This window comes from Danio rerio, chromosome 17 (assembly GCF_049306965.1).
Source record: "Danio rerio strain Tuebingen ecotype United States chromosome 17, GRCz12tu, whole genome shotgun sequence".
In the NCBI taxonomy this organism is placed as follows: domain Eukaryota; kingdom Metazoa; phylum Chordata; class Actinopteri; order Cypriniformes; family Danionidae; genus Danio; species Danio rerio.
In genome coordinates this window covers 17,081,655-17,098,207 of record NC_133192.1, presented here as the reverse complement: position 1 = coordinate 17,098,207, position 16,553 = coordinate 17,081,655, and the positions used below count along the sequence as shown (strand labels likewise).

General features: G+C 35.9%; 1 protein-coding gene across 5 annotated transcripts in view; it reads right to left on the bottom strand.

The window, feature by feature from the left end:
- Positions 1 to 12,018, bottom strand: part of gabrr2a (gamma-aminobutyric acid type A receptor subunit rho2a) — a 68,405-nt gene extending 56,387 nt beyond the window's left edge. The window contains exons 1-3 of one of the 5 annotated variants that reach the window (XM_073927501.1): positions 11,905 to 12,018; positions 11,279 to 11,411; positions 11,063 to 11,182 (exon numbers count right to left, since the gene is read on the bottom strand). The gene's annotated coding sequence lies outside the window, so the exon portion shown is untranslated. Of the gene's footprint in view, positions 1 to 11,062; positions 11,183 to 11,278; positions 11,412 to 11,466; positions 11,590 to 11,667 lie in introns of those variants that run through there. The other 4 variants (XM_073927500.1, XM_017351674.4, XM_073927499.1 and 1 more) reach the window with 4 other exon arrangements.
- Positions 12,019 to 16,553: the final 4,535 nt, after the last annotated feature.

Below are 16,553 nucleotides of genomic sequence, written 5' to 3'. Positions count from 1 at the left end.
CCTGCATCTAAACAGATCTTGGTCATTGTGTGTAAAGATTTTGGACATTTTCTTGGACATTTTTAATGCTTCCAAACAGTTTGCTGCATTTATAAATTGCCCATGTCTTGTGCGATATGTGCGATTTGTTTGGACAGGATTCACATGACTGATTTGTCCCCATAGACATGAAAAGATAAAGTAGTGACTGCAGGTTAAAGGAAAATAGAGAAGTAAAAGTACCGATACAGCACTAAAAATGTATTTAAGGGAAAGTAAAAGCACACATTTGTAAAACTACTCTGTAAATAACAATTTCTGAGAAAAACTGCTTAATTACAGTAATCTGAGTATTTGTAATTTGTTACTTTACACCAAGGTCGCCACAAAAGCCTTTTAAACATCTAGACATCTAAAATCTTTAACCATCTAGATCTCAGCTAAACTCAAGTGATCAAATTAAACAAGAATGCTCAGGTCTAATCAATATCATAGGTACAGTATATGTTATATAAACCAAAAAAGTCAAAGCTTACTTCCACTGGATGTGCTGGTTTGGGCTTTCCATACCGGCTATATCCATGTCCTCATTTCAAATATAAAATACATGCGATTCAGGAAATAGCTGCTAATGCACTCACAAAGTAGTCTTGTTGACAGGATTGGGTAAGGGGGAAAAAAGCTACTGCAAAACGTACTGTCTGTGCTCTGTAGATGCTGACTTTGTTTATTCTGTCGCAGAAATAAACAGCTGGAGAAAAAGCTAGGTGGCATGCAAAATATCCCAAGTAAATGCCTTACTCATCATTTATTGTGGGTAAACAGTATATTTTTATTCATAAATGTAGCCTAAAAAAGAAAAGGTGGCTATTTGCTAATATCTTTAATGCTTAGTCAGAGTAGATTTAGCCTAAAAACATTAGCCTCGTAACTAATTAGTCTAATTATTAAGATATTCAATTTCTCCGAAATATGGGCAGAGATTTTGTTCAAACACAAACCATTTGTATTCAAGAGATTTGTTTGTGAATCAAGTTTTGCATTCACTCAAAAGACTTTGCATTTCTCAACATATTATACATTGGATACATTATTACTCAAATACATCACATCACTGCTTTCTCTTAATAAAATAAAAACACTAGAAAATGACAGAGGTGAAAAACAGAAGTTATAAGAAACCATCTGATCATATAGGGATGGATATGAATATTGCACAAACTTTTGACAGATAAGGTCATTTAAATTATAATAAGAATACATTTTATTTGTAATGCGTTTTTCGCAAACTCAAAGCGCTATCAAAGCGCTTGTACTGATATGATTATTTGATTATACCGTATATTTGAGAAAGAGACTATATATAGATAGATATAAATAGAACATATAGATCTGTATGAGACATGGTCTGGGAGTTTGTCTTTGAAGAACAACATTTCTTTGAAACAAATAGTTTTTGAGAATCTCAACTTAGAACTAGCAGGTCTTTACCTCAATCAGTTGTCGTGTAAGGTAACACTTCCAGAAAATATTGTTCCCAATCTCATAAACTATTGTCCATGAACTGATAAAATATTAAATAAAGATGAGAATGCATTGTTTGCATTGGCACTTTTCTTGGTGTTTTACATTCTCTGATTGAAATATTTTTATTGTGTTGTATACTGTTCACTGTAAAATATTTTAGTTACACTGTATATGACAAGCTTGCTGCCTTAATTTTTCTGTTGAATCAAATTAACATTTCGGTGATGCAGTGATGCAGTAGGTAGTGCTGTCGCCTCACAGCAATAAGGTCGCTGGGTCGCTGATTCGATCCTCGGCTCAGTTGGCGTTTCTGTATGGAGTTTGCAAGTTCTCCCTGCGTTCGCGTGGGTATTCTCTGGGTGCTTTGGTTTCCCCCACAGTCCAAAGACATGCAGTACAGGTGAATTGGGTAGGCTAAAGTGTCCGTAGTGTATGAGTGTGTGTGTGTGGATGTTTCCCAGAGATGGGTTGTGGCTGGAAGGGCATACGCTGTGTAAAAATGTGCTGAATAAGTTGGCGTTTCATTCCGCTGTGGCGACCCCAGATTAATAAAGGGACTAAGCTGACAAGAAAATGAATAAATAAAGTAACTTTTCTAGTCATTTCAACTTACATCAATCAAACTGACTGAAGACATTAATCCAAACTTTTTAAAACTTACATTTAGCTAAAACCTGATTAACGTATTAAAAAACTTTTGTTGTCATGACATAGTTATATAATTCTTTACAGTGTACTTTAGTTCTAGAAAGTGAGTAAATTCATTGCCTTAAAAACAACAAGTTACTTAAAAAAGCGAGTAATTCCATTTTAATTTTAAGCTGACCTCATTTTATAATCATGCACAAATGTAACTAATCTGGGTTTACTCACTTTAAATAAAATCAACTAACTGCTTTTTACATTGTAGTATGGTGAAGTTTCTATGGAATTCACTTTAGTGAAAAACCTAAATTTCTCGTTTGTAAATAACAAATTTACCAACGGGTATTAATAATGACATCTCGAATTTTAACTATTGTTTGCATGACGCATGCACTACAGTACAGAATAGCTCTTTAACATTATCATGAAGATTATAAACCTTCATGTCATGTGTCAAAGAACGGAAGAAAAGGTGCTTTTGTTTTTCTTAGCAGAATAAACCTATACTTCACATAAAAAAATGAGTCTATAGGCAACCTTAAAAAGTTTTAGTTAGGGTTTCTTAGAAATGCGTTCATGCATTAGCAATTAAAAAGGAATTTCTAAACAGAAGTGTGTACATACAGTATATACACCCTTTAATTGTTTATGTATATTCATTCATTCATTTTTCTTCGGCTTAGTCTCTATTACAGGGTTGCCACAGCAGAATGACCCGCCAACTATTCCAGCATATGTTTTACACAGCGGATGTCCTTCCAGCTGCAACCCAGCACTGGGAAACACCCATACACACTCATACATTACAGACAATTAAGTTTCTTCAGTTCACTTATACGGCATGTCTTTGAACTGTGGGGGAAACCGCAGCACCTAGAGGAAACCCACGCCAACATGGGGAGAACATGCAAACTCCAGACAGAAATGCCAACTGGCCCTGCTGGGGCTCCAACCTTCTTTTTGTGAGGTGCTAACTACTGAGCCACCATGCCACCTTATTTTATATTATTATAAAATCTATTATTATAAAACATCCGACAAAAAGACTTTCATGTCTGAAATGTGTAAACTAGATGGCATAAGAGAAACTGACGGCAATTTTTTTCCAAACGGCAACTCTGACATCAGTTGATTAAATGTCATTGCATAAAAACAGCTCATAAAAGTGAACGCCTTTCACTATTTAACTGAAATGAAATCTTCAATCTCATAAAGATCTCACGAACCCCTGGGTTTTTATTTTTTATTATTTATTTATTTTTTTGTCAGGGCTGGGGTGTGATCTCCATTCAAGGGCTTGCCTGAAGGTCTGCCACAGAAGCAGATGGTAAGGCTTTTTTTTTCATGCATTTGTCCTCCCACTCGCTCAGCCCCGGCTCTACTGCCACTGAAACTCAGCTTATCTGGGATTTCACAGCAATTCAATGCTGCCACGCCCAGGCTCCGTATCACTTGATGCCTGCCACTGAGCTGGAGCTTCGCCAGTGTGTCACTAAAGGATCCGTTACGTAAAACTTTGTCAGGCCTCTCATATTAAAGGGATAAATCTGTCCCCTGCACATCCAGTGCTTTTGTTTTGCAGTGCTTGCGAATCAAAAAGCAGAAATTCAACTGGAAACATAAACAAAGCTATACTTGGACCTTTTGTTTAGTTTTTTTTTTTTTTGGTTGTTGAAAAGACATGACTGATAGCATGTAGGCGGCTTTCCGACAGCAGCGTATCAAGATATCCTGTGCCCAAATGAGTGGCTCTGCACAACCGCCAAATGACAAAGATTGTCAATCTGAGTGACTCTGATTGGAGGCTTGTGCTCATGCAGACAGTGGAGATCTTTTGAAGTGCCGAGCGCAGCACTGTAGGGCCTCTTCTTGCATTAAATTTGCTCATCTCCTCTCTCCAAGAAAGGCGACAGAATCATTCACACTACTTTAAACATCAAATTTGCGACTAATTTTGAATGCATTGCTCTTGAAGATTTACAGTTGATGATAAAGGGCGAGTGACAAGCATGTTGTGTCTTTTTCCACTGTATTTCGTTCAGCACTGATTTTCTGATTGTTTGATTTTTTGGGAGACTTGTGTAAACAGATTCTGACTTACAAATATGATTTGAAGAGTTAACATTGCCTATTTGTGACCCTAGAGCCCAAAGCAGGTCATAAATGTCTATTTTTTTTTATAATGGAGACTTCATACTTCATCTGAAAACTGAATAAATAAGCATTCATTAATGTATTTGTTTGCTGGTTGATGTATCAAATTTGCTAACTAACTTTGCATGAATTGTTCTTGAATATTTAAAGTTGATAATACAGGGTGAGTGACAAGCGTGTTGTGTTTTTTTCCACTGTGTTTTGTTCAGCACTGATTTACTGTTTGTTTGGTCACTTGCGAGACTCGTGCAAACGCATTTGGAGTTACAAATGTGATTAAGAGTTAACACTACTTATTTGTGACTAAGGGCATGGGCCAGTATAAGATTCTGAAGGTATGATAGCCCTGGATAAAAATATCACAGTTTCACAATACCATGATAACTGCTCAAAAATATAGATTTTTTTAATGTTTGGGTAAAAATAAAATCTTTTTACCATTTTAAACACAATATATAGTATTTTGAGAAACATTTAAAATATTTTGAAAAAGTAAACATGTCAGGCTAAATTAATTATTGACTTCTGCCGTCGTCCTTTGTTTCAAAAACAGATTTTTTGCAATATAAAACGGCATCTTTAGATATATTTTCTGCTGATAATACTATTGTCCTAAAAAAACAAACAAAAAATGTAAATAAACAAATCCAGCACATACCATAGGATCGGTATTGCAGAAAATGTTGACGATTTTAAACCGTGTTTACCTTTTAAACCGCGGCATACCTTGAAAATGGTTATCATCCCATGCCTATTTGTGGCACTGGAGCACAAAAAAAGTCAATTTGTCTTAAAATCAAGACTACAGACTTCACCTGAAAGCTGAATAAATAAGCATTCATTGATGTAAGGTTTGTTAGGATATTTGGCTGAGATATACAACTATATGAATATCTAGAGTTTGAGGGTTCAAAAATTCCAAGAACATTTCCTTAAAAACTGTCTAAAATAATCAGGGGTGCCCACAACTTTTCCTCATGTAGGGCCAAAAACCAAACTTGATTGAGGGTGGTTGGCCATGGTAAATATACTATTAAAACTAGTATACTATAATAGTAAAAGTGTATTACATTAAAGTTGCCATGGTAATTTCCTAATTTATTAATCTAAAAAAAGAATAATTATTATATTAATAATTATATATTTTACAATGAACTTCTTCTCCAAGTCCGAGGCCATGGTGCTCCACCGGAAAAAGGTGGTTTGCCATCTCCAGGTTGGAGGAAAGTCCTTACCCCAGGTGGAGGAGTTTAAGTATCTCAGGGTTTTGTTTACGGGTGAGGGAAGGATGGAACGTGAGATTGACAGGCGGATTGGTGCAGCGGCAGCAGTAATGCGGTCGATGTACTGGTCTCTTGTGGTAAAGAAGGAGCTGAGCCGAAAGGCAAAGCTCTCGATTTACCGGTCAATCTACGTTCCTACTCTCACCTATGGTCATGAGCTCTGAATCATGACCGAAACGACAAGATCTCGGATACAAGTGGCCGAAATGAGTTTCCTTCAAAGGGTGGCAGGGTGCACTCTTATGAATAGGGTAAGGAGCTCTGACACCCAGGAGGAGCTCGGAGTAGAGTCGCTGCTCTTCCACATCGAGAGAAGTCAGCTGGGGTAGCTCGGGCATCTGTTTCGGATGCCTCCTGGACGCCTACCTAGGGAAATGTTCCAGGCATGTCCCACCGGGAGGCGGCCTCGGGGAAGACCCAGGACACGCTGGAGGGACTATGTCTCTCGGCTGGCCTGGGAACGCCTCGGGATCCCCCCAGAGGAACTGGAGGAAGTGTCTGGAAATAGGGAAGTCTGGGGTTCTCTCCTAAGACTGTTGCCCCCACGACTCGGCCCCGGAAAAGTGGCAGAAGATGAATGAATGAAACAATGAACTTCTTACAAACATTATCCCATTTAGAACACAATGTCTTGTCCTCTATCTATTATGTAACTGTATTTACATTTTAAAAAGAAAAAAGAAAAAAAATGGATTCATTAACAACAATTTCAGTTTGCTTTTCTGTAGTTTAACAATTAAACAAACAAACAAATAAAAGGTTATGTTAAAATTAAAAATGACGATGTCTGTTAAAGGCATTTGCCTCAACCTTCCCTATTATTCTTCCTCTATTCTCAGATGGGGTGGCAAGCCAAATCAAAGGTTACCATGAACCAACTTTGGCTCGTGGGCCCTAGTTTGGGCATCTCTGGTCTAAATAAAGTGCTTAGCAATCCACAGGACTAATGAAAAATAATTAATGATTACATGTAAACAGTGGATAAGATCCAATCCAAAAGTATTTGTTTTCTTTAAATACCGTTTTTTTAACCAGTGGTGAGGTGTGCCATTTTTTCAAACATTTTTCTGATCACCAACGGGCTACACAATGGTTTAAAAAAATTTGCAAAAAGATTAGAGCCAAAACAACAACATTAACAAAAAGTATGAAAACCAATGAAAAAATGTACAGTACAAAGCATTTTTGACACAGAGACATCACAAATTTGAAGAGACAAAACAGGATAAGGATAAATAAGGATCCCAACCAGTATTAAATGATTTTCCCTCCAGATATCAAACTCTTTCAGTCTCATTTAAATGTATTGTGTTGTTAGCATATTGGAAACAAATATGATGGCGAGCATAGAGGAAGTGATGTATTTGTTACCCATATTGCGTTTAAATTTTGCACATTCTCTGCAATTCAATCTTGTAAACAAAACCAGACAGACATGTATGATTTACTGGAGCTATGACGAAGGAATTACACAAACGTATGTGCAGCCCTGAAATAAAGACTGTTAATCTTTAAATCACAACACAGAGATAATGTTCAGCCATCTGTTGTCCCCATAGATGTATATACATAGAACCCTCATTAGCGGCTGTCAAAATGGGCGGCTATACAAGTAAGCCGGCCGCCATATTGGAAAGGTCAAAGTTGGGCAATGAACACTTGACAGCAAATTGTTTGTGCATCTCCAATAGTGATTTTACTCATGCACTCATGCATGAACATCTATATATAACTTCAGCAGATGATTTTTGAGACAGTATTGAAAAATTCAGACGGAATTTTAGCCCTGATTTTGACTTGCCAACAGGTTTTGAAAAAAATCACAGACAAATGCCTGAAATTAAAGACAAATCACTGCTCGTTCACGCGAGTAACAATGATACATTGTGAACTATTAAAGATGCGATCTGAGAGAATCACAGATGAGCGATGACGCTCATGAGATATTTGGCATGCTAAATATCTGAAGCGGTTGGTGATTCAAAAGCATACCATGTGAAATGTGTTCTGACTGATAATAACATTAAGAATAAAGAATTTATTTTATGGTACGCAAAAAATTTAATTTAAATTTTTTTTTTCTTTTTTAAATGTTTCCCAAATGATGTTTAACAGAGCAAGGACATTTTCACAGTGTGTCTGATAATATTTTTTCTTCTGGAGAAAGTCTTATTTGTTTTATTTCGGCTAGAATGAAAGCAGTTTTGAATTTTTAAACGCCATTTTAAAGTCAAAATCATTAGCCCCTTTAAGCTACATATTTTTTAATAATAAATAATATATTGCCTAATTACCCTAATTATCCTGCCTAGTTAGCCTAATTAACCTAGTTAAGCCTTTAAATGTCCCTTTAATCTAAATACTAGTATCTTAACTAAAAAATTTTAAAATATCTAGTCTAATATTATTATTTACTCTCAAAAAAAGCCTTCTTTCCATTAAACAGAAATTATGGGAAAAATATACATAGGGGGTAATAATTTAAGGGGGCTAATAAATCTAACATCAACTGTATGTAAAAGAAACCTGATAATAAAAAAGGCCAGTACTTATTTCATTTTTTCATTGCACTATGATTTTGCATATACTTGAAAATTAGTAAATAATTTTTATGAAATATTAATTTGAGTTATTTTGTGACAAAAAAAAAAAAAACAATGTGATGAGAGATAAGAAACTCAGAGACAACTGTGAATTATGAAAAAATATGACTGGTCAATCAGAATAAAGTGCTCCAGAAGGGCCATTGCAATATTCATTTCAGTATAGGTCACATTTAATATTCCTATAACATGAAAAGCCTGGCCCAAATTAATTACAAAACTGATTTTGGAGTGATAATAGGTGGTAAATATGTGAGAAATTACTGCAAGCTCCCAACAAAGAAGAAAGATAAACCTCTTATAACTAATAATGAATACTATAGGATAATTATTAATTCATGAGCATTTCCAAATCAGGTAAAGCAAACAGGCAAGTTAAAAGTACATTTAAGTACATGCAGAGATTATATATTTATTAGGCTTTGGTGTTATGTAACAAACAATACTCTCCTAACCATAAGAAGTTTTGCACTTGCTGCTTCAAAGATGCGTGAGCAAAAGCAATTTAGGTATTTTACAATATATAGGCTTGTAGGCTATTTTCCACTCAAAGCCAAATGTCAAATTCTCTGACTTTCACTGTCTAAAAGCTTAATTCCCATTAGCTTTAATTAACGGAAAAAACAGGCTTCTGCTGTGCTTTGCATAATGTTTTTAAGTTGATTATGGTTTTGGAGGACCTTAATAGCCCCCATAACAACAACGAATGATTATTTACCTCAGATTTTAAAAAAAACATCTGGGATACTTAGTGTTTGCTTAGTTGTGTAATGCTTTTTTGATAGCTCGATAGTAGTTTTATAAATTTTACATTAAGTTTTTCTGTGATCTACTTTTTACCACCAAGGCTTTAAAGCGGTAATTCTGCAGCAAAAGCTCCTAAAAATAAATATTTTCCTGACTTGTTAGCCTTTATTAAAAGGTACAGTCAGGTGATTGCATTTGACTTAAATTATTAAAAGATGATGAGAGTCAATTCATGAAATGAAAAAAAATGGAGTTGAAAAACAGCCTAATCATTACAAAAAAAGTGAAAAAAAAATTAAAGGAAAAAAATATTTTGATAAATGGATACTAAAATTTTAAGTGAAACAAAAATCCCAGATATTCAATGACTTGCAATTGACTTTAATTTCTGAAATAGACCACGGGAGTAAAGAACATTTTAAAAGTGGAGGGACAGCTGTATAAGATTCAAAAGTTTACGTGCATACAATTATTAATCACCTGCTTCTGAATGGTCTGTCTCTAAAATGACTCCACTAACCACCCCCTGTCACTAAATTTCATGCTATCCCAGAAATTCTACAACAGATGTAAAACCTGTAAAAATAAAGGTACCAGAAGATGGTATACCATTTTTGGTTCCCCACTAGGGAAGTAACGATTCACTGTGAGCCAGTTGAAAATCAAACCAATTATGTAACAATTCAAATCGATAGAATTGTTGAATGAATCGCGATACATTTTTTGAACAGAGGGGGAGCTGTGTTTACAGGTGCAAACTCATTTTACCTGCACATTAGCGGCGAGCAAGAGGTGGAGCGGCAGAGTGAAATGACAGTGGTGTAGTGCGCCAGACAAAACACAAACTGTGTGCAAATACTGAAACAGACGTTTACTTACACTAACAGTACAACGAATATGATGCACATAAACCATCAGCACTGTGAAAAACTACCATCACAGATGTCTACACGAAAAAAAACACTATTAATAAGCTGAACCACACTGATCAGATGATTTGCAGCTCCGCTTGCTCTGATAAGTGCTACAGAGATCATGCAGTGCATCAGTGATTTCATAGCAAAAGTGTGAAGATGTTTTTCAGACTGAAAGAGAAAGTTGTTCTGTTCCAGAAGCAGGCATTTAATTATTTTACCCTCTCCTTTTCAAATTATGTTATGCATATTTTATTAATTAGCTTATTATTGAATTATTATTATAATAAATACTTAAAAATGTTCAAGATTATCTCTTCTTAAGTGCATCACACTGATACTTATACAAATTAATTATACAAGTAATAATAATTAATCACCTTCATAATTATGTTCAATTCATGTCTCTATCCTACTATATAATTAGTCAATTTATAACCAGATTTTTTATGTTAGTGGCCAGTCACCAGGAGCAGAGGGTCTAATGACCACCACCTCTGTACACACTGCTCTCTGATTTATAAAAGGTTTTTCTCTCCACACTAGCCATCTCAGTCCCCAGTGAAAGAGTTTTTTCATCAACAGGGGACATTGTAAATGTGCAAAGACCTCAGCTTATGCCAGAAAACATAGATGTGCTGATGTTTCTTTTTAAAAGTGTAAAATCCCTGCAAAGTCACAGTTTTGGTCTGTTTATATAAATGAGTCTTCTTTCATTTGTATAATTGTTATTATTTTTTGGGGAATTTAGTATGTATAAATATATATTTGCAAAAAATGTGCAGCATTTAAGAAACAATTAAAGGCCTCCACTTTAAATTTGTGACTAAATCGTGAATCGTGAGATTAGCATCGTAAATCGTATTGTAAGTCAGGTGAATCGTTACATCCCATGGAGGTAAAGTTGGTTTTATATTCGCACGTTTGTTCATTTAGCAGTCTCTATATTGTTTACCATGTTACTTTGAATATTTGATCGGAACAATGCTGTATTTTGATAGTCATTTGCTGCTAATATGATTTCTCTTTTTAGAATTTGCAAAGAATACTTTTCTGAAATTATATCATTAGGGAGATTGTCTGAATACCCCAATATAAAACCAACTTTACCTCTATTTACATCCATATTCCCAAGATAATTTTTTATTGAACAGTTCTTAAAAAAATAACAGTTCACCTGAAAACAAACATTTGCTTTTAATTTACTCACCCTCAAGGCCATACAAGATGTAGGGGATTTGTTTCATCAGCAGTACATTAAGAAAGATTTTTAGCTGAAACTGTGGTCCCTTGATTTTTCAAAAAACGTGCAAGTGAACTGCTACCAGCACTATGGAAAAAAATATACATGCAAAACAAAATCAATAGAAGTAAAAGAGTTTCTTGCACAGACTGAAGTAAACATCACATTACCTTTATATATTACCTTTTCATATATTCCACAATCTCAGCAAACAATCATGTGTTTTCATGAGTCTGGACTCTGGAGCACAAGTTTCCTTAATTTTCACAGAAGCAATAGTCAAACATGCTTAACCATTAGCATTTAATATGTGAGCCTTTAAAACAGAAAACATCATTAAAAGATGAACATTTATTTTAGAGAAAACATACATTGACATATAAGTGACTTTAACGCATGTCTCTCTAGCAAAACAGAGAAACATGCATATTTCAGAGGTTTATGAAGTGATCTTCGGATGCCTTCAAAATAAATCTGTTTCCAAGGCGATAAACATCAAAAAATGTTCAGCACCGAAGGTTAAATATAGACAAGAAGGGGTTTGGAATGGAAGTGCAGTTTGTGGCAATTACCTGATGAAAAGCTCACGACACACACATTTATCTGAGCGTGATGTTTTGTATCACTGGTCTCGGATCATAGGTTGTTTGAAAAAAGGAGCATCACCTCAGCAAAATGCTATTATTTTCCTGAGGTAAATGTTAGCGTGGTGTTTCATGACGTTTACTGACGTTAATACGCAATTGAAAACACTGACTTAGCGACATTTAAGAGGCATTATATTTAAGAAGTTTTATCTTTCAACATACCTACTAATGTTCATTCACGTTTTTATCTTTCTGTGTTCGTATTAGCCTATATTGCGCCCGCCTACATCTGATGGGAGATGTGATTGGATATGGCTATTGTTCATCAAAATATACGAAGACATGATTGGCTACCACGGATAACACTATCTCCACTTAAAATTGCCCTCATTTAAAAGTTTTAAGGAAATTTTATTTATTTATTTTTTTAAAACTAAATTAATTAATATGTTAAACACTAAAAAATGTACTTTAGCTAAACCATGGAACTCTCCCATGAAATTGGGACAGTAGTCACCCTACTACACTGGTCTAAAACTGAAGGGCTAGTTCACCCTAAAATGAAAATACTCATTTTTTTGCCTACTTTCCTGAGGTCAATGTAGTGTGATGTTTACTGACGTTGATTATTGAGAGACATTATGTTTCAAGAAGTTGTATCTTTCAACATGGGTGAAGTGGTGGTGCAGTGGGTAGCACGATCGCCTCACAGCAGGACAGTCGCTGGTTTTAACCTCGGCTGGGTCAGCTGACATTTGTGTGGATTTTGAATGTTTTCCCCATGTTTGCGTGGGTTTAGATGCAAAAAAAGTAGCTAAACTATGGAAATGTCCCAGGACATCGGAACATCTGGTCACTGGTTTAAAATTGAAAGGATAGTTCACCCTAACTGAAAACATATTCACTTTTTACTCAGCCTCAAGTAGTTCCAAACCATCATGAGTTTCTATCTTTTATTGAACACAAACAAAGATTTGTTGAAGAAAGCTTGAAACTGGTATCCCTCGACGTCCATAGAAGTCAATGGTTTTTAACCTTTTCCAAAATATCATCCTTTATGTTCAAAAGAAGAAAAATCAAGCTGTTTATATATATATATATATATATATATATATATATATATATATATATATATATGTATGTATTTTGATTAATGAGCTTAAACAACAAAGGCTAAAACGTTGTAACAAATATTTTGACCTTAAATTGCTATGCAATCTGTAAACACAACTGAAATCATGCCTGCTTTTACTTTCCCCAATACAAGAGAACATCAAATGAAATTAAAAAGCGCATTATTCTTTATAATCTCTTGTAAACTCATTTAAAAATCATTTGTTCATTTATTTACACAGGCACATTGAAGTGCTTTTTAAAGCATGACCTTCATTTCCCTCTTGCAAATACAGTCACAAACAAATTGAGGCATTTGAATATTTGAAAATGGGTCACAAATAAAATAAGATTAAATTGTTAATTTATCGTTAAATTGAATAGTTGCCTCGCTCCCTGAAAAATTGAAATCGTTCTTATTTGCTGGATGCTGAGAGTCTAAATTACAAGTTATCTTTAATGAGGCACTTCTGAATTGTTAATAATAATATTCGGCCTGCATATTCATTTGTCAGCAGGAGGTAAATTCACAAGTCAGATCTGCTGTTTTTTTCCTCCAACTTCTCCATTCCATCGGGGGGGAAAGCGAGGTCAAAGAAACGCAGGCTGGATGCTGGGCTGTCCTCACTTGTCACTGAATCTGGGGCTGTTGATCAGGGCCAATACTTATGCAACAACAAAGATTACTTTTAAGAGAGGTTGACACTAATGAGAGCTCCTCTGGGCTTCAAATCATGTATTGAGCTTACTTGAAACTCAAATCTCCAAGATCTAGTTAGTTAAAGTTGTGCCAGTGACTTTAGAAAATTGCACTTTAAGAAAAGTCATTAAACATAAATGAAGGAATTTTATATACAGATATTTATTTTAGCACTGTGTTGAATTTCAGGGTTAAAGTAAATGTTCATCAACATTATGATTTCTATTATTTAGATCCATAGTATCATTCATTAATTTTCTTGTCGGCTTAGTCCTTTTAATAATCCAGGGTCGCCACAGTGGAATAAACCGCCAACTTATCCAGCACATTTTTAGGCAGTGTATGCCCTTCCAGCCGCAACCCTTCTCTGGGAAACATCCACACACTCATTCACACACACACACACACACACACACACACACACACACACACACACACACACACACACACACACTCATACACTACAGACAATTTAGACTACCTAATTCACCTGCACCACTTGTCTTTGGACTGTGGGGGAAACCGGAGCACCCAGAGGAAACCCACGTGAACGCAGGGAGAACATGCAAACTCCACACAGAAATGCTAACTGAGCCGAGCCGAGGTTGGAACCAGCGACCCAGTTAACTTCTTGCTGTGAAGCGACAGCACTTACCTACTGTGCCACTGCGTCACCTCCATAGTAACATATAAATTATAATATAATATAATATAATATAATATAATATAATATAATATAATATAATATAATATAATGTAATATAATGAGTTTGTTAAGATAGTATATTATTAGGTAATAAACACTCACCGGCATATTTATTAGGTACACCTGTCCAACTGCTCATTAATGGAAGTTTCTTATCAGCCAATCACATGCCAGCAACTCAATGCATTTAGGCATGAAGACATGGTCAAGACGATCTGCTGCAGTTCAAACCAAGCATCAGAATGGGGAAGAAAGGGGATTTAAGTGACTTTGAACGTGGCATGATTGTTAGTGCCAGACGGGCTGGTCTGAGTATTTCAGAAACTGCTAATCTACAGGGATTTTCAAGCATAACCGTCTCTAGGGTTTAGAGAAAATATCCAGTGAGTAGCAGTTTTGTGGGCACAAATGCCTTGTTGAGGACAGAGGTATGAGGAGAATGGCCAGACTGGTTAGAGCTGATAGAAAGGCAACAGTAACTTTAATAACCACTCGTTACAACCGATGTATGCAAAAGAGCATCTTTAAACGCACAACACATCAAACCTTGAGGCGGATGGACTACAACAGCAGAAGACCACACCGGGTGCCACTGTCAGCTAAGAACAGGAAACTGAGACTACAATTGGCACAGGCTCACCAAAATTGGACAATAAAAGATGGAAAAATATTGCCTGGTCTTATGAGTTTCGATTTCTGCTGCAACATTCAAATGGTAGGGCCAGAATTTGGGGTCAACAACACGAAAGCATGAATCCATCCTGCCTTGTATCAACGGTTCAGGCTGGTGGTGGTGGTGTAATGATATGGGGAATATTTTCTTGGCGTACTTTGGGCCCATTAGTCCCAATGGAGGATTAGGTTAACATCACAGCATACCTGAGCAATGAGTAGCACAACCGCCTCACAGCATAGTTCGAGCCCCGGCTGGGCCAGTTGGCAGTTCTGTGTGGAGTTTGCATATTCTCCCTGTGTTTACGTGGATTTTCTCCGGATGCTCTTGTTTCCCCCACAAGTCCAAAGACATGCACTATACTGTGAATTGGGTAAGCCAAATTGTCCGAAGTATTTTTTTGTAAATAAGTGTGTATGGTTGTTTCCCAGTGATTCAGATTCTGCTGCATAAAACATATGCTTGATAAGTTGGCGGTTCATTCAGTTGTGGCGACCCGAGATTAATAAAGGGACTAAGCCGAAAAGAAAATGAATGAATGAATAATAAGTGCTGCAGAAATATTGTTCATTATTAGATCATGTTTGTATATACAATAACTACTAATAATGAAACTTTACTGTATAGTGGGACCCCTAAATTTTATGAAAATACTATCAGTTTGTCTGTATAGTGTTAGAAATGTCTACATGTTTATATATAGACTTATTATTGTTTATCATAAAGCATCACTACAGTAACAAGTGGAAAAAGTGCTTCACTAATGTTACACAATAACAAGTATACGTAAAACAAGCTAAACTAAATTAAGAAGCTTAAATATACATTGAAAATCCATCAGTCTATGTTTACTGGGATGAGCTACGGCCGGAAGTATCTGGATAACTTGACATGTGTCTGACGCGAGTTACATGAAGACTGCTCTCTTTTCAGCCAATCAATGAAGACCTTATGAAGGCCCATAAAGCCCTTTCTTAATGTGGAGCGACAGCTTAAGTCTCAGAGCAAACTAATCCTCCATGACAGCCTCTGATTGGTACGTTCACTAGCTGATAGATTCAAATTACACTCAGATTGACACTGCAAAAGCCAGTTTTAAAATGCTGCTTGGAAGGAGTCTTTACCAGATCTGAACTTAGTCACACTTGTTTACGATATAATCACACTATGTTCTAATTTATTGAGATTCTAATACATTCCCTCTTTTATTTACATTAGATCTGGATATATTCACTCTCGATTCTAATTTAATCACTCTAGATTACAATTGATTTACACTGGGTTCAATGTAATTCAAACTAGACTGGTTAATTCACTCAAGTTTTGAATTTATTTACACTAGATATATATTTTCTTTGCTCTTTAGATCCTTGTTTTTTCACTCTAGATCACAGATGTCAAATCCAGTTCTTGGAGGGCTGCAGCTCTGCAGTTTAGTTCCAACTGTGCTTCAACACACTAACGGCGAGGTCACACTGGACTTCTCTCCCCATAGACTTCCATTCATAAGCACTTGAATGCGTCAGACCAGAAACGCAAGCTCGTGCGACAGGTTTGCAGTTCGCTGCGAAAAGTTCAAGCTTGGTGAACTTTGACCTGTGAAATTGCATCGTATGATTGCATGAGACCAATCAAAGATCAAAACATTACCTCTCTGGACAGCAATTTAAACATTGTTC